Genomic DNA, 18,529 nt, shown 5'->3' with positions numbered 1-18,529 from the left:
CCCAGATAAAATGTTTTTCACGCTAAGAAGGCTTCTTTATTCCATACAGGTTGTGAGCAGGAATCAAGGAAGCTCGAATTGTCAATCTGCTGTGAGGCTGTCCAACTTTCCCCTGACAGAGCACAGCACGCTCCAGTATTTTCTGTAAAGAAATGGCCCCCAAATAAAAGGTTTTTTCACTCTAAGAAAAGCTTTTATCTCCAAGAGGTTAGAGCAGGAACTTATGAAGTCTGCCTTGTCAATCTGCTTTGTGAAGTTTCAATTTTTCCCTGACAGAGCACAGCACAAGTTCCAGCATTTTCTGTAAAGAAATGGCCCTCAAATAAAAGGTTTACTCTAAGAAGGCTTTATCTCCAAGTAGGTTAGAGCAGGAATCAAGGAAGTCTGCTTTGACACATGTCTGATTTCACGAGCTTGTCAATTTGTTGTGAAGGTGTCCAATTTTCCCTGACAGAGCACAACACAAGCTCCAGTAGTTTTGTAAAGAAATGGCCACCTGATAAATGGTTTTTCATGCCACAAAGGCTTTTAACTTTGAGTAGGTTAAAGCAGGAACTCAAGGAAGTTCGTTTTGTCAATCTGCTGTGAAGCTGTCCAATTTTTTCCTGAAAGAGCACAGCACAAGCTCCAGTATTTTCTGTAAAGAATGGCCACCTGATAAAAGGTTTTCACTTTAAGAAGGCTTTATTCATAGGTTAGAGCAGGAACTCAAGGAAGTCTGCCTGACATCGCAGGTGGATTTCATTTAGCTTGTCAATTTGCTGTGAAGGTGTCCAATTTTCCTGACAGAGCACAGCATTGCTCCAGTATTTTCCTCACAGAAGAAATGGCCACCTGATAAAAGCTTTTTCACGCTACAAAAAGCTTTTAACCTGATTAGGATTAAGCAGAACTCAAGGAAGTCTACTCTTGACACGCAGGTGGATTTCACACAGCTTGTCAATTTGCTGTGAAGGTGTCAAATTTTCGCTGACAGAGCACAGCAATGGCCCAGTATTTTCTGTAAAGAAATGGCCAATTGTTAAAGGTTTTTCACACTACAAGGCTTTTTAACTCTGAGTAGGTTAAAGCAGGGAACTCAAGGAAGTCTGCCTCCTTGTCAATCTGCTGTGAAGCTGTCCAATTTTTCCTCTGAAAGAGCACAGCACAAGCTCCAGTATTTTCTGTAAAGAAATGGCCACCTGATAAAAGGTTTTTCACTTTAAGAAGGCTTTATCTCCAAGTAGGTTAGAGCAGGAACTCAAGGAAGTCTGCCTTGACACGTGGTGTGGGGATTTGCACGCAGCTTGTCAATTTGCTGTGAAGGTGTCCAATTTTCCCTGACAGAGCACAGCACAAGCTCCAGTATTTTCTGTAAAGAATAGGCCCTCAGATAGAAGGTTTTTCACTCTAAGGAAGGCTTTTATCTCAAGAAGGAGCAGGAACTCAAGGACGCTCTGCCTTTACAGGTGTCTGATTTCAATGCAGCTTGTTAATTTGTTTTTAAAGGGTGTCCAATTTTTCCCTGACAGAGCACACAACACAAGCTCCAGCAGTTTGTAAAGAAATGGCCACCTGATAAATGGTTTTTCACGCTACAAAGGCTTTTAACTTTGAGTAGGTTAAAGAGGAACTCAAGGAAGTCTGCCTATCAATTACTGTGAAGCTGTCCAATTTTTTCCTGGAAAGAGACAGCACAAGCTCCAGTATTTTCTGTAAAGAAATGGCCACCTGATAAAAGGTTTTTCACTTTTAAGAAGGCTTTTATCTCCAAGTAGGATAGATGCAGGAACTCAAGGAAGTCTGTTTTGACATCGTGTGGATTTCACGCATTGTCAATTTGCTGTGAAGGTGTCCAATTTTCCCTGACAGAGCACAGCACAAGCTCCAGTATTTTCTGTAAAGAAATGGCAACCTGATAAAAGCTTTTTCACGCTACAAAAGCTTTTAACTCTGATTAGATTAAAGCAGGAACTCAAGGAAGTCTACCTTGACACGTGTGTGGATTTCACAGAGCTTGTCAATTTGCTGTGAAGGTGTCAAATTTTCGCTGACAGAGCACAGCACAAGCTCCAGTAATTTCTGTAAAGAAATGGCCACCTGTTAAAAAGGTTTTTCACTACAAGGCTTTTAACTCTGAGTAGGTTAAAGCAGGAACTCAAGGAAGTCTGCCTTGACACGTGTGTGGATTTCACGCAGCTTGTCAATCTGCTGTGAAGCTGTCCAATTTTCCCTGACAGAGCACAAGTAGAGCTCCAGGAGTTTCTGTAGTGTAGTGGTCATCACGTTCGCCTAACACGCGAAAGGTCCTCGGTTCAAAACCGAGCAGAAACATTGCTTCTTGTTTTGCGAGAATTATCTCATAGTAGGTTAAAGAAAGAACTCAAGGAAGTCTGCCTTGTCAATCTGCTGTGAAGCTGTCCAATTTTCCCTGACAGAGTACAGCACAAGCTCCAGTATTTTCTGTAAAGAAATGGCAACCTGATAAAAGCTTTTTCACGCTACAAAAGCTTTTAACTCTGAGTAGGTTAAAGCAGGAACTCAAGGAAGTCTACCTTGACACGTGTGTGGATTTCACGCAGCTTGTCAATTTGCTGTGAAGGTGTCCAATTTTCCCTGACAGAGCACAGCACAAGCTCCAGTACTTTCTGTAAAGAAATGGCCACCTGTTAAAAGGTTTTTCACACTACAAGGCTTTTAACTCTGAGTAGGTTAAAGCAGGAACTCAAGGAAGTCTGCCTTGTCAATCTGCTGTGAAGCTGTCCAATTTTCCCTGACAGAGCACAGCACAAGCTCCAGTATTTTCTGTAAAGAAATGGCCACCTGATAAAAGGTTTTTCACGCTACAAGGCTTTTATCTCCAAGTAGGTTAAAGCAGGAACTCAAGGAATTATCTGCCTTGACACGTGTGTGGATTTCAAGTCAGCTTGTCAATCTGCTGTGAAGGTGTCCAATTTTCCCTGACAGAGCACAGCACAAGCTCCAGTATTTTCTGTAAAGAAATGGCCACCTGATAAAAGGTTTTTCACGCTACAAAAGCTTTTAACTCTGAGTAGGTTAAAGCAGGAACTCAAGGAAGTCTGCCTTGACACGTGTGTGGATTTCACGCAGCTTGTCAATTTGCTGTGAAGGTGTCCAATTTTCCTGACAGAGCACAGCACAAGCTCCAGTATTTTCTGTAAAGAAATGGCCACCTGATAAAAGGTTTTCACACTACAAGGCTTTTAACTCTGAGTAGGTTAAAGCAGGAACTCAAGGAAGTCTGCCTTGACACGTGTGTGTGGATTTCACGCAGCTTGTCAATCTGCTGTGAAGCTGTCCAATTTTGTCAATCTTGCACAAGCTGTCCAGTATTTTCTGTAAAGAGCAAAGGTAAAAGGTTTTTCTGCAAGCTCTAATCTGTGAAGGCATTTCTTTACACAGGTGTGAAGAAAAATATTGAGTCACTCTAGGCTGTGGTAACTGCCAGGCCAGCAGAGTCTGTGCTAGTATCCAAGTAATTTTCAACAAAGCACAAAAGAAATGACCACTGTGGATTCTCAAAAAGCAGTTCTGCAGCTCCTGCTGTAGGAACTTAAGGAGGTCTTCTGTGCAACACGTGTGGATTTCTGTAGTGTAGTGGTCATCACGATCGCCTAACAGGAGTTTCTGTAGTGTAGCGAAAGGCCCTCGGTTCAAAACCGAGCAGAAATATTTCTTCTTGTTTTGCGAGAATTCATAAAGTCTTTCTTGACGTTTCAGGTAAATCATGGTAGAGTAGAAAAAGAGCAAGTTTCCGTAGTGTAGTGGTTATCACGTTAGCCTCACACTCTGAAAGGTCCCTGTTGAAACCAGGTGGAAACAGCACACTCTTTTTGCTATCTGTAGAGAAATGGCCCCAGATAAAATGTTTTTCACGCTAAGAAGGCTTTTATCTCCACATAGGTTAGAGCAGGAACTCAAGGAAGTCTGCCTTGAGGCTGTCAACTTTCCTGACAGAGCACAGCACAAGCTCAGATTTTCTGTAAAGAAATGGCCCCCAAATTTTCCTGACTCTAAAGAAGGCTTTTATCTCAAGTAAGGTTAGAGCAACTCAAGGAAGTCTGCCTCCTTGTCAAGCTTTGCTGTGAATTTTCCAATTTTTCCTGACAGAGCACAGCACAAGCTCCAGTATTTTCTGTAAAGAAATGGCCCCCTGATAAAAGGTTTTTCACTCTAAGAAGGCTTTTATCTCCAAGTAGGTTAAAGCAGGAACTCAAGGAAGTCTGCCTTGACAGGTGTCTGGATTTCACGCAGCTTGTCAATTTGCTGTGAAGGTGTCCAATTTTCCTGACAGAGCACAGCACAAGCTCCAGTATTTTCTGTAAAGAAATGGCCACCTGATAAAAGGTTTTTCACTCTAAGAAGGCTTTTATCTCCAAGTAGGTTAGAGCAGGAACTCAAGGAAGTCTGCCTTGACATTTGTGTGGATTTCACGCAGCTTGTCAATTATTTTCTGTAAAGAAAGGTGTCCAATTTTCCTGACAGAGCACAACTCAAGTGAAGTCTGCCTTGTCACAAGCTCCAGTATTTTCTGTAAAGAAATGGCCAAGCCCAGTGATGTAAAAATGGTTTTGATAAAAGGTTTTTCACTTTAAGAAGGCTTTTATCTCCAAGTAGGTTAGAGCAGGAACTCAAGGAAGTCTGCCTTGACACGTGTGTGGATTTCACGCAGCTTGTCAATTTGCTGTGAAGGTGTCCAATTTTCCTGACAGAGCACAGCACAAGCTCCAGTATTTTCTGTAAAGAAATGGCCACCTGATAAAAGGTTTTTCACGCTACAAAGGCTTTTAACTCTGAGTAGGTTAAAGCAGGAACTCAAGGAAGTCTGCCTTGACACGTGTGTGGATTTCACGCAGCTTGTCAATTTGCTGTGAAGCTGTCCAATTTTTCCTGAAAGAGCACAGCACAAGCTCCAGTATTTTCTGTAAAGAAATGGCCACCTGATAAAAGGTTTTTCACACTACAAGGCTTTTAACTCTGAGTAGGTTAAAGCAGGAACTCAAGGAAGTCTGCCTTGACACGTGTGTGGATTTCACGCAGCTTGTCAATCTGCTGTAAAGCTGTCCAATTTTCCCTGACAGAGCAAAGGTAAAAGGTTTTTCTGCCGCTCTAATCTGTGAAGGCATTTCTTTACACAGGTGTGAAGAAAAATATTGAGTCACTCTAGGCTGTGGTAACTGCCAGGCCAGCAGAGTCTGTGCTAGTATCCAAGTAATTTTCAACAAAGCACAAAAGAAATGACCACTGAGGATTCTCAAAAAGCAGTTCTGCAGCTCCTGCTGTGAACTTAAGGAGGTCTTCTGTGAAACGCGTGTGGATTTCACGCAACTTGTCAATCTGCTCTAATGGTGTGTAATTTTCCCTGACAGAGCACAAGTAGAGCTCCAGGAGTTTCTGTAGTGTAGTGGTCATCACGTTCGCCTAACACGCGAAAGGTCCTCGGTTCAAAACCGAGCAGAAACATTGCTTCTTGTTTTGCGAGAGATTTCTAATGTCTTTGCGACGTTCCAGGTAAATCATGGTAGAGAAAAGAAGAGGCAAGTTTCCGTAGTGTAGTGGTTATCACGCTCGCCTCAGCTGCGAAAGGTCCCCCGGGTGGAAACAGGCACAGTCTTTATTGCTATCTGTAAAGAAATGGCCCCCAGATAAAAGGTTTTTCACTCTGAGAAGGCTTTTATCTCATAGTAGGTTAAAGAAGGAACTCAAGGAAGTCTGCCTTGTCAATCTGCTGTGAAGCTGTCCAATTTTCCCTGACAGAGCACAGCACAAGCTCCAGTAGTTTCTGTAAAGAAATGGCCACCTGATAATAGGTTTTTCACGCTACAAAGGCTTTTAACTCTGAGTAGGTTAAAGCAGGAACTCAAAGAAGTCTGCCTTGTCAATCTGCTGTGAAGCTGTCCAATTTTCCCTGACAGAGCACAGCACAAGCTCCAGTATTTTCTGTATAGAAATGGCCACCTGATAAAAGGTTTTTCACGCTACAAGGCTTTTAACTCTGAGTAGGTTAAAGCAGGAACTCAAGGAAGTCTGCCTTGACACGTGTGTGGATTTCACGCAGCTTGTCAATCTGCTGTGAAGCTGTCCAATTTTCCTTGACAGAGCAAAGGTAAAAGGTTTTTCTGCCGCTCTAATCTGTGAAGGCATTTCTTTACACAGGTGTGAAGAAAAATATTGAGTCACTCTAGGCTGTGGTAACTGCCAGGCCAGCAGAGTCTGTGCTAGTATCCAAGTAATTTTCAACAAAGCACAAAAGAAATGACCACTGTGGATTCTCAAAAAGCAGTTCTGCAGCTCCTGCTGTGAACTTAAGGAGGTCTTCTGTGCAACACGTGTGGATTTCTGTAGTGTAGTGGTCATCACGATCGCCTAACCCGCGAAAGGCCCTCGGTTCAAAACCGAGCAGAAATATTTCTTCTTGTTTTGCGAGAATTCATAAAGTCTTTGCGACGTTCCAGGTAAATCATGGTAGAGAAAAAAGAGCAAGTTTCCGTAGTGTAGTGGTTATCACGTTCGCCTTACACGCGAAAGGTCCCCGGTTCGAAACCGGGTGGAAACAGGCACACTCTTTTTGCTATCTGTAGAGATATGGCCCCCAGATAAAATGTTTTTCACGCTAAGAAGGCTTTTATCTCCACATAGGTTAGAGCAGGAACTCAAGGAAGTCTGAATTGTCAATCTGCTGTGAGGCTGTCCAACTTTCCCTGACAGAGCACAGCACAAGCTCCAGTATTTTCTGTAAAGAAATGGCCCCCAAATAAAAGGTTTTTCACTCTAAGAAGGCTTTATCTCCAAGTAGGTTAGAGCAGGAACTCAAGGAAGTCTGCCTTGTAAATCTGCTGTGAAGCTTTCCAATTTTCCCTGACAGAGCACAGCACAAGCTCCAGTATTTTCTGTAAAGAAATGGCCCCCAAATAAAAGGTTTTTCACTCTAAGAAGGCTTTTATCTCCAAGTAGGTTAGAGCAGGAACTCAAGGAAGTCTGCCTTGACACATGTCTGGATTTCACGCAGCTTGTCAATTTGCTGTGAAGGTGTCAATTTTTCCTGACAGAGCACAGCACAAGCTCCAGTATTTTCTGTAAAGAATAGCCCCCAGATAAAAGGTTTTTCACTCTATGAAGGCTTTTATCTCGAAAGTAGGTTAGAGCAGGAACTCAAGGAAGTCTGCCTTGACAGGTGTCTGGATTTCACGCAGCTTGTCAATTTGCTTTAAAGGTGTCCAATTTTCCCTGACAGAGCACAACACAAGCTCCAGTAGTTTCTGTAAAGAAATGGCCACCTGATAAATGGTTTTTCACGCTACAAAGGCTTTTAACTTTGAGTAGGTTAAAGCAGGAACTCAAGGAAGTCTGCCTTGTCAATCTGCTGTGAAGCTGTCCAATTTTTCCTGAAAGAGCACAGCACAAGCTCCAGTATTTTCTGTAAAGAAATGGCCACCTGATAAAAGGTTTTTCACTTTAAGAAGGCTTTTATCTCCAAGTAGGTTAGAGCAGGAACTTAAGGAAGTCTGCCTTGACACGTGTGTGGATTTCACGCAGCTTGTCAATTTGCTGTAAAGGTGTCCAATTTTCCCTGACAGAGCACAGCACAAGCTCCAGTATTTTCTGTAAAGAAATGGCCACCTGATAAAAGGTTTTTCACTTTAAGAAGGCTTTTATCTCCAAGTAGGTTAGAGCAGGAACTCAAGGAAGTCTGCATTGACACGTGTGTGGATTTCACGCAGCTTGTCAATTTGCTGTGAAGGTGTCCAATTTTCCCTGACAGAGCACAGCACAAGCTCCAGTATTTTCTGTAAAGAAATGGCCACCTGATAAAAGGTTTTTCACGCTACAAAAGGCTTTTAACTCTGAGTAGGTTAAAGCAGGAACTCAAGGAAGTCTGACACGTGTGTGGATTTCACGCAGCTTGTCAATTTGCTGTGAAGGTGTCCAATTTTCCCTGACAGAGCACAGCACAAGCTCCAGTATTTTCTGTAAAGAAATGGCCACCTGATAAAAGGTTTTTCACACTACAAGGCTTTTAACTCTGAGTAGGTTAAAGCAGGAACTCAAGGAAGTCTGCCTTGACACGTGTGTGGATTTCACGCAGCTTGTCAATCTGCTGTGAAGCTGTCCAATTTTCCCTTGACAGAGCAAAGGTAAAAGGTTTTTCTGCCGCTCTAATCTGTGAAGGCATTTCTTTACACAGGTGTGAAGAAAATATTGAGTCACTCTAGGCTGTGGTAACTGCCAGGCCAGCAGAGTCTGTGCTAGTATCCAAGTAATTTTCAACAAAGCACAAAAGAAATGACCACTGTGGATTCTCAAAAAGCAGTTCTGCAGCTCCTGCTGTGAACTTAAGGAGGTCTTCTGTGCAACACGTGTGGATTTCTGTAGTGTAGTGGTCATCACGATCGCCTAACCCGCGAAAGGCCCTCGGTTCAAAACCGAGCAGAAATATTTCTTCTTGTTTTGCGAGAATTCATAAAGTCTTTGCGACGTTCCAGGTAAATCATGGTAGAGAAAAAAGAGCAAGTTTCCGTAGTGTAGTGGTTATCACGTTCGCCTTACACGCGAAAGGTCCCCGGTTCGAAACCGGGTGGAAACAGGCACACTCTTTTTTTGCTATCTGTAGAGATTTGGCCCCCAGATAAAATGTTTTTCACGCTAAGAAGGCTTTTATCTCCACATAGGTTAGAGCAGGAACTCAAGGAAGTCTGAATTGTCAATCTGCTGTGAGGCTGTCCAACTTTCCCTGACAGAGCACAGCACAAGCTCCAGTATTTTCTGTAAAGAAATGGCCCCCAAATAAAAGGTTTTTCACTCTAAGAAGGCTTTTATCTCCAAGTAGGTTAGAGCAGGAACTCAAGGAAGTCTGCCTTGTAAATCTGCTGTGAAGCTTTCCAATTTTCCCTGACAGAGCACAGCACAAGCTCCAGTATTTTCTGTAAAGAAATGGCCCCCAAATAAAAGGTTTTTCACTCTAAGAAGGCTTTTATCTCCAAGTAGGTTAGAGCAGGAACTCAAGGAAGTCTGCCTTGACACATGTCTGGATTTCACGCAGCTTGTCAATTTGCTGTGAAGGTGTCCAATTTTCCTGACAGAGCACAGCACAAGCTCCAGTATTTTCTGTAAAGAATAGGCCCCCAGATAAAAGGTTTTTCACTCTATGAAGGCTTTTATCTCGAAGTAGGTTAGAGCAGGAACTCAAGGAAGTCTGCCTTGACAGGTGTCTGGATTTCACGCAGCTTGTCAATTTGCTTTAAAGGTGTCCAATTTTCCCTGACAGAGCACAACACAAGCTCCAGTAGTTTCTGTAAAGAAATGGCCACCTGATAAATGGTTTTTCACGCTACAAAGGCTTTTAACTTTGAGTAGGTTAAAGCAGGAACTCAAGGAAGTCTGCCTTGTCAATCTGCTGTGAAGCTGTCCAATTTTTCCTGAAAGAGCACAGCACAAGCTCCAGTATTTTCTGTAAAGAAATGGCCACCTGATAAAAGGTTTTTCACTTTAAGAAGGCTTTTATCTCCAAGTAGGTTAGAGCAGGAACTTAAGGAAGTCTGCCTTGACACGTGTGTGGATTTCACGCAGCTTGTCAATTTGCTGTAAAGGTGTCCAATTTTCCCTGACAGAGCACACCACAAGCTCCAGTATTTTCTGTAAAGAAATGGCCACCTGATAAAAGGTTTTTCACTTTAAGAAGGCTTTTATCTCCAAGTAGGTTAGAGCAGGAACTCAAGGAAGTCTGCATTGACACGTGTGGATTTCACGCAGCTTGTCAATTTGCTGTGAAGGTGTCCAATTTTCCTGACAGAGCACAGCACAAGCTCCAGTATTTTCTGTAAAGAAATGGCCACCTGATAAAAGCTTTTTCACGCTACAAAAGCTTTTAACTCTGAGTAGGTTAAAGCAGGAACTCAAGGAAGTCTGCCTTGACACGTGTGTGGATTTCACGCAGCTTGTCAATTTGCTGTGAAGGTGTCCAATTTTCCCTGACAGAGCACAGCACAAGCTCCAGTACTTTCTGTAAAGAAATGGCCACCTGATAAAAGGTTTTTCACACTACAAGGCTTTTAACTCTGAGTAGGTTAAAGCAGGAACTCAAGGAAGTCTGCCTTGACACGTGTGTGGATTTCACGCAGCAGCTTGTCAATCTGCTGTAAAGCTGTCCAATTTTCCTGACAGAGCAAAGGTAAAAGGTTTTTCTGCCGCTCTAATCTGTGAAGGCATTTCTTTACACAGGTGTGAAGAAAAATATTGAGTCACTCTAGGCTGTGGTAACTGCCAGGCCAGCAGAGTCTGTGCTAGTATCCAAGTAATTTTCAACAAAGCACAAAAGAAATGACCACTGAGGATTCTCAAAAAGCAGTTCTGCAGCTCCTGCTGTGAACTTAAGGAGGTCTTCTGTGAAACGCGTGTGGATTTCACGCAGCTTGTCAATCTGCTCTAATGGTGTGTAATTTTCCTGACAGAGCACAAGTACAAGCTCCAGGAGTTTCTGTAGTGTAGTGGTCATCACGTTTCGCCTAACACGCGAAAGGTCCTCGGTTCAAAACCGAGCAGAAACATTGCTTCTTGTTTTGCGAGAGAATTCTTAATGTCTTTGCGACGTTCCAGGTAAATCATGGTGGTAGAGAAAGAAGAGCAAGTTTCCGTAGTGTAGTGGTTATCACGTTCGCCTCACACGCTGAAAGGTCCCGGTTGAAACCGGGTGGAAACAGGCACAGTCTTTATTGCTATCTGTAAAGAAATGGCCCCCAGATAAAAGGTTTTTCACTCTGAGAAAGGCTTTTATCTCATAGTAAATTAAAAGAAAGGAACTCAAGGAAGTCTGCCTTGTCAATCTGCTGTGAAGCTGTCCAATTTTCCTGACAGAGCACAGCACAAGCTCCAGTAGTTTCTGTAAAGAAATGGCCACCTGATAAAAGGTTTTTCACGCTACAAAGGCTTTTAACTCTGAGTAGGTTAAAGCAGGAACTCAAGGAAGTCTGCCTTGTCCAATTTTCCCTGACAGAGCACAGCACAAGCTCCAGTATTTTCTGTAAAGAAATGGCCACCTGATAAAAGGTTTTTCACGCTACAAGGCTTTTAACTCTGAGTAGGTTAAAGCAGGAACTCAAGGAAGTCTGCCTTGACACGTGTGTGGATTTCACGCAGCTTGTCAATCTGCTGTGAAGCTGTCCAATTTTCCCTGACAGAGCAAAGGTAAAAGGTTTTTCTGCCGCTCCTAATCTGTGAAGGCATTTCTTTACACAGGTGTGAAGAAAAATATTGAGTCACTCTAGGCTGTGGTAACTGCCAGGCCAGCAGAGTCTGTGCTAGTATCCAAGTAATTTTCAACAAAGCACAAAAGAAATGACCACTGTGGATTCTCAAAAGCAGTTCTGCAGCTCCTGCTGTGAACTTAAGGAGGTTCTCTGCTGTGCAGGATTTCTGCAGCTTGTCAATTTGCTGTAATGGTGTCCAATTTTCCCTGACAGATCACAAGCTCCAGTCTTAACCTGTAAAGAAAGGCCCTGATAAAAGGTTCAAAACCGAGCAGAAATATTTCTTCTTGTTTCAGAGAATTTAAAGCAGCGACGTTCCAGGTAAATCATGGTAGAGAAAAAGAGCAAGTTTCCGTAGTGTAGTGGTTATCACGTGCGCCTGAAGGTGTGAAAGGTCCTGGGTGGAAACAGGCACAGCTTTTTATTGCTATCTGTAGAGAAATGGCCCCCAGATAAAAGGTTTTTCACGCTAAGAAGGCTTTTATCTTTGAGTAGGTTAAAGCAGGAACTCAAGGAAGTCTGCCTTGTCAATCTGCTGTGAGGCTGTCCAAGGTGTTTTTCCTGACAGAGCACAGCACAAGCTCCAGTATTTTCTGTAAAGAAATGGCCACCTGATAAAAGGTTTTTCACTCTAAGAAGGCTTTTATCTCCAAGTAGGTTAGAGCAGGAACTCAAGGAAGTCTGCCTTGACACGTGTGTGGATTTCACGCAGCTTGTCAATTTGCTGTGAAGGTGTCCAATTTTCCCTGACAGAGCACAGCACAAGCTCCAGTATTTTCTGTAAAGAAATGGCCACCTGATAAAGGTTTTTCACGCTACAAAGCTTTTATCTCCAAGTAGGTTAAAGCAGGAACTCAAGGAAGTCTGCCTTGACAAGTGTCTGGATTTGCGCAGCTTGTCAATTTGCTGTGAAGGTGTCCAATTTTCCTGACAGAGCACAGCACAAGCTCCAGTATTTTCTGTAAAGAAATGGCCACCTGATAAAAGGTTTTTCACGCTACAAAGGCTTTTAACTCTGAGTAGGTTAAAGCAGGAACTCAAGGAAGTCTGCCTGCCGTGTGTGGATTTCACGCAGCTGTGAAGGTGTCCAATTTTTCCTGACAGAGCACAGCACAAGCTCCAGTATTTTCTGTAAAGAAATGCCACCTGATAAGAACTGATTTTTCATAAAAGGTTTTTCTCGCTAGGTTAGAGCAGGAACTCAAGGAAGTCTCCTTGACAGTGTAGGATTTCACGCAGCTTGTCAATTTGCTGTGAGGTGTCAATTTTTCCCTGACAGAGCACAGCACAAGCTCCAGTATTTCTGTAAAGAAATGGCCACCTCAAGGTTTTCACTGTGAAGAAGGCTTTTATCTCCAATAGGTTAAAGCTGACAGAGCACAGCACAAGCTGTCAATCTGCTGTTTTCTGTCCAATTTTCCCTGACAGAGCACAGCACAAGCTCCAGTATTTTCTGTAAAGAAATTTTCACCTGATAAAGGTTTTTCACTTTTAACTCTGAGTAGGTTAAAGCAGGAACTCAAGGAAGTCTGCCTTGACACGTGTGTGGATTTCACGCAGCTTGTCAATCTGCTGTGAAGCTGTCCAATTTTCCCTGACAGAGCAAAGGTAAAAGGTTTTTCTGCGCGCTCTAATCTGTGAAGGCATTTCTTTACACAGGTGTGAAGAAAAATATTGAGTCACTCTAGGCTGTGGTAACTGCCAGGCCAGCAGAGTCTGTGCTAGTATCCAAGTAATTTTCAACAAAGCACAAAAGAAATGACCACTGTGGATTCTCAAAAGCAGTTCTGCAGCTCCTGCTGTGAACTTAAGGAGGTCTTCTGTGCTGTGTGGATGTGACGTGTCAATTTCTAATGTAGTGTAATTTTTCCTGGACAGAGCACAAGCACAAGATCAGGATTTTCTGTAAAGAAAGGCCCTCGGTAAAAACCGAGGCAGAAATATTTCTTCTTGTTTGAGAGAATTTAAAGTCTTTGCGACGTTCCAGGTAAATCATGGTAGAGAAAAAGAGCAAGTTTCCGTAGTGTAGTGGTTATCACGTTCGCCTCACACCGCGAAAGGTCCCGGTTTGAAACCGGGTGGGAAACAGGCACAGTCTTTATTGCTATCTGTAGAGAAATGGCCCCAGATAAAATGTTTTTCACGCTAAGAAGGCTTTTATCTCCACAGTAGGTTAGAGCAGGAACTCAAGGAAGTCTGAATTGTCAATCTGCTGTGAGGCTGTCCAACTTTCCTGACAGAGCACAGCACAAGCTCCAGTATTTTCTGTAAAGAAATGGCCCCCAAATAAAAGGTTTTTCACTCTAAGAAGGCTTTTATCTCCAAGTAGGTTAGAGCAGGAACTCAAGGAAGTCTGCCTTGTAAATCTGCTGTGAAGCTTTCCAATTTTCCCTGACAGAGCACAGCACAAGCTCCAGTATTTTCTGTAAAGAAATGGCCCCCAAATAAAAGGTTTTTCACTCTAAGAAGGCTTTTATCTCCAAGTAGGTTAGAGCAGGAACTCAAGGAAGTCTGCCTTGACACATGTCTGGATTTCACGCAGCTTGTCAATTTGCTGTGAAGGTGTCCAATTTTCCCTGACAGAGCACAGCACAAGCTCCAGTATTTTCTGTAAAGAATAGGCCCCCAGATAAAAGGTTTTTCACTCTATGAAGGCTTTTATCTCCGAAGTAGGTTAGAGCAGGAACTCAAGGAAGTCTGCCTTGACAGGTGTCTGGATTTCACGCAGCTTGTCAATTTGCTTTAAAGGTGTCCAATTTTCCCTGACAGAGCACAACACAAGCTCCAGTAGTTTCTGTAAAGAAATGGCCACCTGATAAATGGTTTTTCACGCTACAAAGGCTTTTAACTTTGAGTAGGTTAAAGCAGGAACTCAAGGAAGTCTGCCTTGTCAATCTGCTGTGAAGCTGTCCAATTTTTCCTGAAAGAGCACAGCACAAGCTCCAGTATTTTCTGTAAAGAAATGGCCACCTGATAAAAGGTTTTTCACTTTAAGAAGGCTTTTATCTCCAAGTAGGTTAGAGCAGGAACTCAAGGAAGTCTGCCTTGACACGTGTGTGGATTTCACGCAGCTTGTCAATTTGCTGTAAAGGTGTCCAATTTTCCCTGACAGAGCACAGCACAAGCTCCAGTATTTTCTGTAAAGAAATGGCCACCTGATAAAAGGTTTTTCACGCTACAAGGCTTTTATCTCCAAGTAGGTTAGAGCAGGAACTCAAGGAAGTCTGCATTGACACGTGTGTGGATTTCACGCAGCTTGTCAATTTGCTGTGAAGGTGTCCAATTTTCCCTGACAGAGCACAGCACAAGCTCCAGTATTTTCTGTAAAGAAATGGCCACCTGATAAAAGGTTTTTCACGCTACAAAGGCTTTTAACTCTGAGTAGGTTAAAGCAGGAACTCAAGGAAGTCTGCCTTGACACGTGTGTGGATTTCACGCAGCTTGTCAATTTGCTGTGAAGGTGTCCAATTTTCCCTGACAGAGCACAGCACAAGCTCCAGTACTTTCTGTAAAGAAATGGCCACCTGATAAAAGGTTTTTCACACTACAAGGCTTTTAACTCTGAGTAGGTTAAAGCAGGAACTCAAGGAAGTCTGCCTTGACACGTGTGTGGATTTCACGCAGCTTGTCAATCTGCTGTGAAGCTGTCCAATTTTCCCTGACAGAGCACAGCACAAGCTCCAGTATTTTCTGTAAAGAAATGGTCACACACCTGATATTGAGTCACTTTTTCCTCGCTGGTAAAACCGAGCAGAAGCTTTTAACTCTTTCTACAAAGCACAAAGCAGGAACTCAAAAGTCTTTCTGAATTTTCCAGGTGGATCATGGTTAGAGAAGCTTGTCAAGTTGCTGTGAAGGTGTTCAATTTTCCCTGACAGAAAGCAGAACTCAGAAACAAGCACAGTCTTTATTGCTTCTGTAAAGAAATGGCCACCTGATAAAAGGTTTTTCACTCTACAGAAGGCTTTTATCTCTAAGTAGGTTAAAGCAGAACTCAAGGAAGTCTGCCTTGAACTCAAGGAAGTCTGCCTTGTCAATCTGCTGTGAAGCTGTCAAATTTTCCTGACAGAGCACAGCACAAGCTCCAGTATTTTCTGTAAAGAAATGGCCACCTGATAAAAGGTTTTCACGCTAAGAAGGCTTTTAACTCTGAGTAGGTTAAAGCAGGAACTCAAGGAAGTCTGCCTTGACAATGTGTGGATTTCACGCTGCTTGTCAATTTGCTGTGAAGGTGTCCAATTTTCCCTGACAGAGCACAGCACAAGCTCCAGTATTTTCTGTAAAGAAATGGCCACCTGATAAAAGGTTTTCACTCTACAAAGGCTTTTAACTCTGAGTAGGTTAGAGCAGGAACTCAAGGAAGTCTGCCTTGACACGTGTGTGGATTTCACGCAGCTTGTCAATCTGCTGTGAAGGTGTCCAATTTTCCCTGACAGAGCACAGCACAAGCTCCAGTATTTTCTGTAAAGAAATGGCCACCTGATAAAAGGTTTTTCACTCTACAAAGGCTTTTATCTCTGAGTAGGTTAAGCAGGAACTCAAGGAAGTCTGCCTTTGACAGTGTGTGTGGAAGTCTGCAGCTTGTCAATCTGCTGTGAAGCTGTCCAATTTTCCTGACAGAGCACAGCACAAGCTCCAGTATTTTCTGTAAAGAAATGGCCACCTGATAAAAGGTTTTTCACGCTACAAGGCTTTTATCTCCAAGTAGGTTAAAGCAGGAACTCAAGGAAGTCTGCCTTGACACGTGTTGGATTTCACGCAGCTTGTCAATTTGCTGTGAAGGTGTCCAATTTTCCCTGACAGAGCACAGCACAAGCTCCAGTATTTTCTGTAAAGAAATGGCCACCTGATAAAAGGTTTTTCACTCTAAGAAGGCTTTTATCTCCAAGTAGGTTAGAGCAGGAACTCAAGGAAGTCTGCCTTGACACGTGTGTGGATTTCACGCAGCTTGTCAATCTGCTGTGAAGGTGTCCAATTTTCCCTGACAGAGCACAGCACAAGCTCCAGTATTTTCTGTAAAGAAATGGCCACCTGATAAAAGGTTTTTCACGCTACAAAGGCTTTTAACTCCAAGTAGGTTAAAGCAGGAACTCAAGGAAGTCTGCCTTGACACGTTGTGTGTGGATTTCGCAGCTTGTCAATTTGCTGTGAAGGTGTCCAATTTTCCTGACAGAGCACAGCACAAGCTCCAGTATTTTCTGTAAAGAAATGGCCACCTGATAAAAGGTTTTTCACGCTACAAGGCTTTTAACTCTGAGTAGGTTAAAGCAGGAACTCAAGGAAGTCTGCCTTGACACGTGTGTGGATTTCACGCAGCTTGTCAATCTGCTGTGAAGGTGTCCAATTTTCCTGACAGAGCACAGCACAAGCTCCAGTATTTTCTGTAAAGAAATGGCCACCTGATAAAAGGTTTTTCACGCTACAAAGGCTTTTAACTCTGAGTAGGTTAAAGCAGGAACTCAAGGAAGTCTGCCTTGACACGTGTGTGGATTTCACGCAGCTTGTCAATTTGCTGTGAAGGTGTCCAATTTTCCCTGACAGAGCACAGCACAAGCTCCAGTATTTTTCTGTAAAGAAATGGCCACCTGATAAAAGGTTTTTCACGCTACAAAAAGGCTTTTAACTCTGAGTAGGTTAAAGCAGGAACTCAAGGAAGTCTGCCTTGACACGTGTGTGGATTTCACGCAGCTTGTCAATCTGCTGTGAAGGTGTCCAATTTTCCCTGACAGAGCACAGCACAAGCTCCAGTATTTTCTGTAAAGAAATGGCCACCTGATAAAAGGTTTTTCACGCTACAAAGGCTTTTAACTCTGAGTAGGTTAAAGCAGGAACTCAAGGAAGTCTGCCTTGACACGTGTGTGGATTTGCTTGTCAATTTGCTGTGAAGGTGTCCAATTTTCCTGACAGAGCACAGCACAAGCTCCAGTATTTTCTGTAAAGAAATGGCCACCTGATAAAAGGTTTTTCACTCTAGAAGGCTTTTATCTCCAAGTAGGTTAGAGCAGGAACTCAAGGAAGTCTGCCTTGACACGTGTGTGGATTTCACGCAGCTTGTCAATTTGCTGTGAAGGTGTCAATTTTCCCTGACAGAGCACAGCACAAGCTCCAGTATTTTCAAAGGTAAAAGGTTTTTCTACAAAAGCTTTTAATCTGTGAAGGTTTAGACACAGGTGTGAAGAAAAAATTGAGTCACTCTAGGCTGTGGTTTGCCAGGCTGTCCAAGTTTGTGCTGACAGAGCACAGCAAAGCTCCAGTATTTTCTGTAAAGAAATGGCCACCTGATAAAAGGTTTTTCACTCAAAAGCAGCTTTTTCTGCAGCTCCTGTTGTGAGCAGGAACTCAAGGAAGTCTGCCTTGACACGTGTGTGGATTTCACGCAGCTTGTCAATCTGCTCTAATGGTGTCCAATTTTCCCTGACAGAGCACAAGTACAAGCTCCAGTAGTTTCTGTAAAGTGGTCATCATCGCTAACACGCGAAAGGTCCTCGGTTCAAAACCGAGCAGAAACATTGCTTCTTGTTATCTGTAGAGAAATGGCCCCAGATAAAAGGTTTTGCTCGAAAGGCTAGTCTGCTTGACAGGTGTCTGGATTTCAAGTCAGCTTGTCAATCTGCTGTGAAGCTGTCCAATTTTCCCTGACAGAGCACAGCACAAGCTCCAGTATTTTCTGTAAAGAAATGGCCACCTGATAAAAGGTTTTTTTTCACTCTAAGAAGGCTTTTATCTCTGAGTAGGTTAAAGCAGGAACTCAAGGAAGTCTGAAGTCTGCCTTGTCAATCTGCTGTGAAGCTGTCCAATTTTCCTGACAGAGCACAGCACAAGCTCCAGTATTTTCTGTAAAGAAATGGCCACCTGATAAAAGGTTTTTCACGCTACAAAGGCTTTTAACTCTGAGTAGGTTAAAGCAGGAACTCAAGGAAGTCTGCCTTGACACGTGTGTGGATTTCACGCAGCTTGTCAATTTGCTGTGAAGGTGTCCAATTTTCCTGACAGAGCACAGCACAAGCTCCAGTATTTTCTGTAAAGAAATGGCCACCTGATAAAAGGTTTTTCACGCTAAGAAGGCTTTTATCTCCAAGTAGGTTAGAGCAGGAACTCAAGGAAGTCTGCCTTGACACGTGTGTGGATTTCACGCAGCTTGTCAATTTGCTGTGAAGGTGTCCAATTTTCCCTGACAGAGCACAGCACAAGCTCCAGTATTTTCTGTAAAGAAATGGCCACCTGATAAAAAGGTTTTTCACGCTACAAAAGCTTTTAACTCTGAGTAGGTTAAAGCAGGAACTCAA

The 18,529-nt window shown here is 43.0% G+C and overlaps 8 non-coding genes across 8 annotated transcripts; all 8 read left to right on the top strand.

Moving 5' to 3' along the window:
* Positions 1 to 2,240: 2,240 nt before the first annotated feature.
* On the top strand, positions 2,241 to 2,313 carry trnav-aac. The gene has a single exon. It is a non-coding gene; the product is annotated as a tRNA-Val (tRNA).
* Positions 2,314 to 3,583: 1,270 nt separating this feature from the next.
* trnav-aac lies at positions 3,584 to 3,672 on the top strand. Its single transcript is given in 2 exon segments — positions 3,584 to 3,620; positions 3,637 to 3,672. It is a non-coding gene; the product is annotated as a tRNA-Val (tRNA).
* A 1,718-nt stretch (positions 3,673 to 5,390) lies between these two features.
* Positions 5,391 to 5,463, top strand: trnav-aac. Its single transcript has one exon. It is a non-coding gene; the product is annotated as a tRNA-Val (tRNA).
* Positions 5,464 to 6,335: 872 nt separating this feature from the next.
* Positions 6,336 to 6,408, top strand: trnav-aac. The gene has a single exon. It is a non-coding gene; the product is annotated as a tRNA-Val (tRNA).
* A 75-nt stretch (positions 6,409 to 6,483) lies between these two features.
* On the top strand, positions 6,484 to 6,556 carry trnav-uac. The gene has a single exon. It is a non-coding gene; the product is annotated as a tRNA-Val (tRNA).
* A 1,807-nt stretch (positions 6,557 to 8,363) lies between these two features.
* Positions 8,364 to 8,436, top strand: trnav-aac. The gene has a single exon. It is a non-coding gene; the product is annotated as a tRNA-Val (tRNA).
* A 75-nt stretch (positions 8,437 to 8,511) lies between these two features.
* trnav-uac lies at positions 8,512 to 8,584 on the top strand. Its single transcript has one exon. It is a non-coding gene; the product is annotated as a tRNA-Val (tRNA).
* Positions 8,585 to 10,470: 1,886 nt separating this feature from the next.
* On the top strand, positions 10,471 to 10,544 carry trnav-aac. Its single transcript has one exon. It is a non-coding gene; the product is annotated as a tRNA-Val (tRNA).
* Positions 10,545 to 18,529: the final 7,985 nt, after the last annotated feature.

The sequence above is a fragment of the Puntigrus tetrazona genome, unplaced genomic scaffold (assembly GCF_018831695.1).
Source record: "Puntigrus tetrazona isolate hp1 unplaced genomic scaffold, ASM1883169v1 S000000499, whole genome shotgun sequence".
In the NCBI taxonomy this organism is placed as follows: Eukaryota; Metazoa; Chordata; class Actinopteri; order Cypriniformes; family Cyprinidae; genus Puntigrus; species Puntigrus tetrazona.
This window is presented reverse-complemented; position numbering and strand designations above follow the sequence as displayed.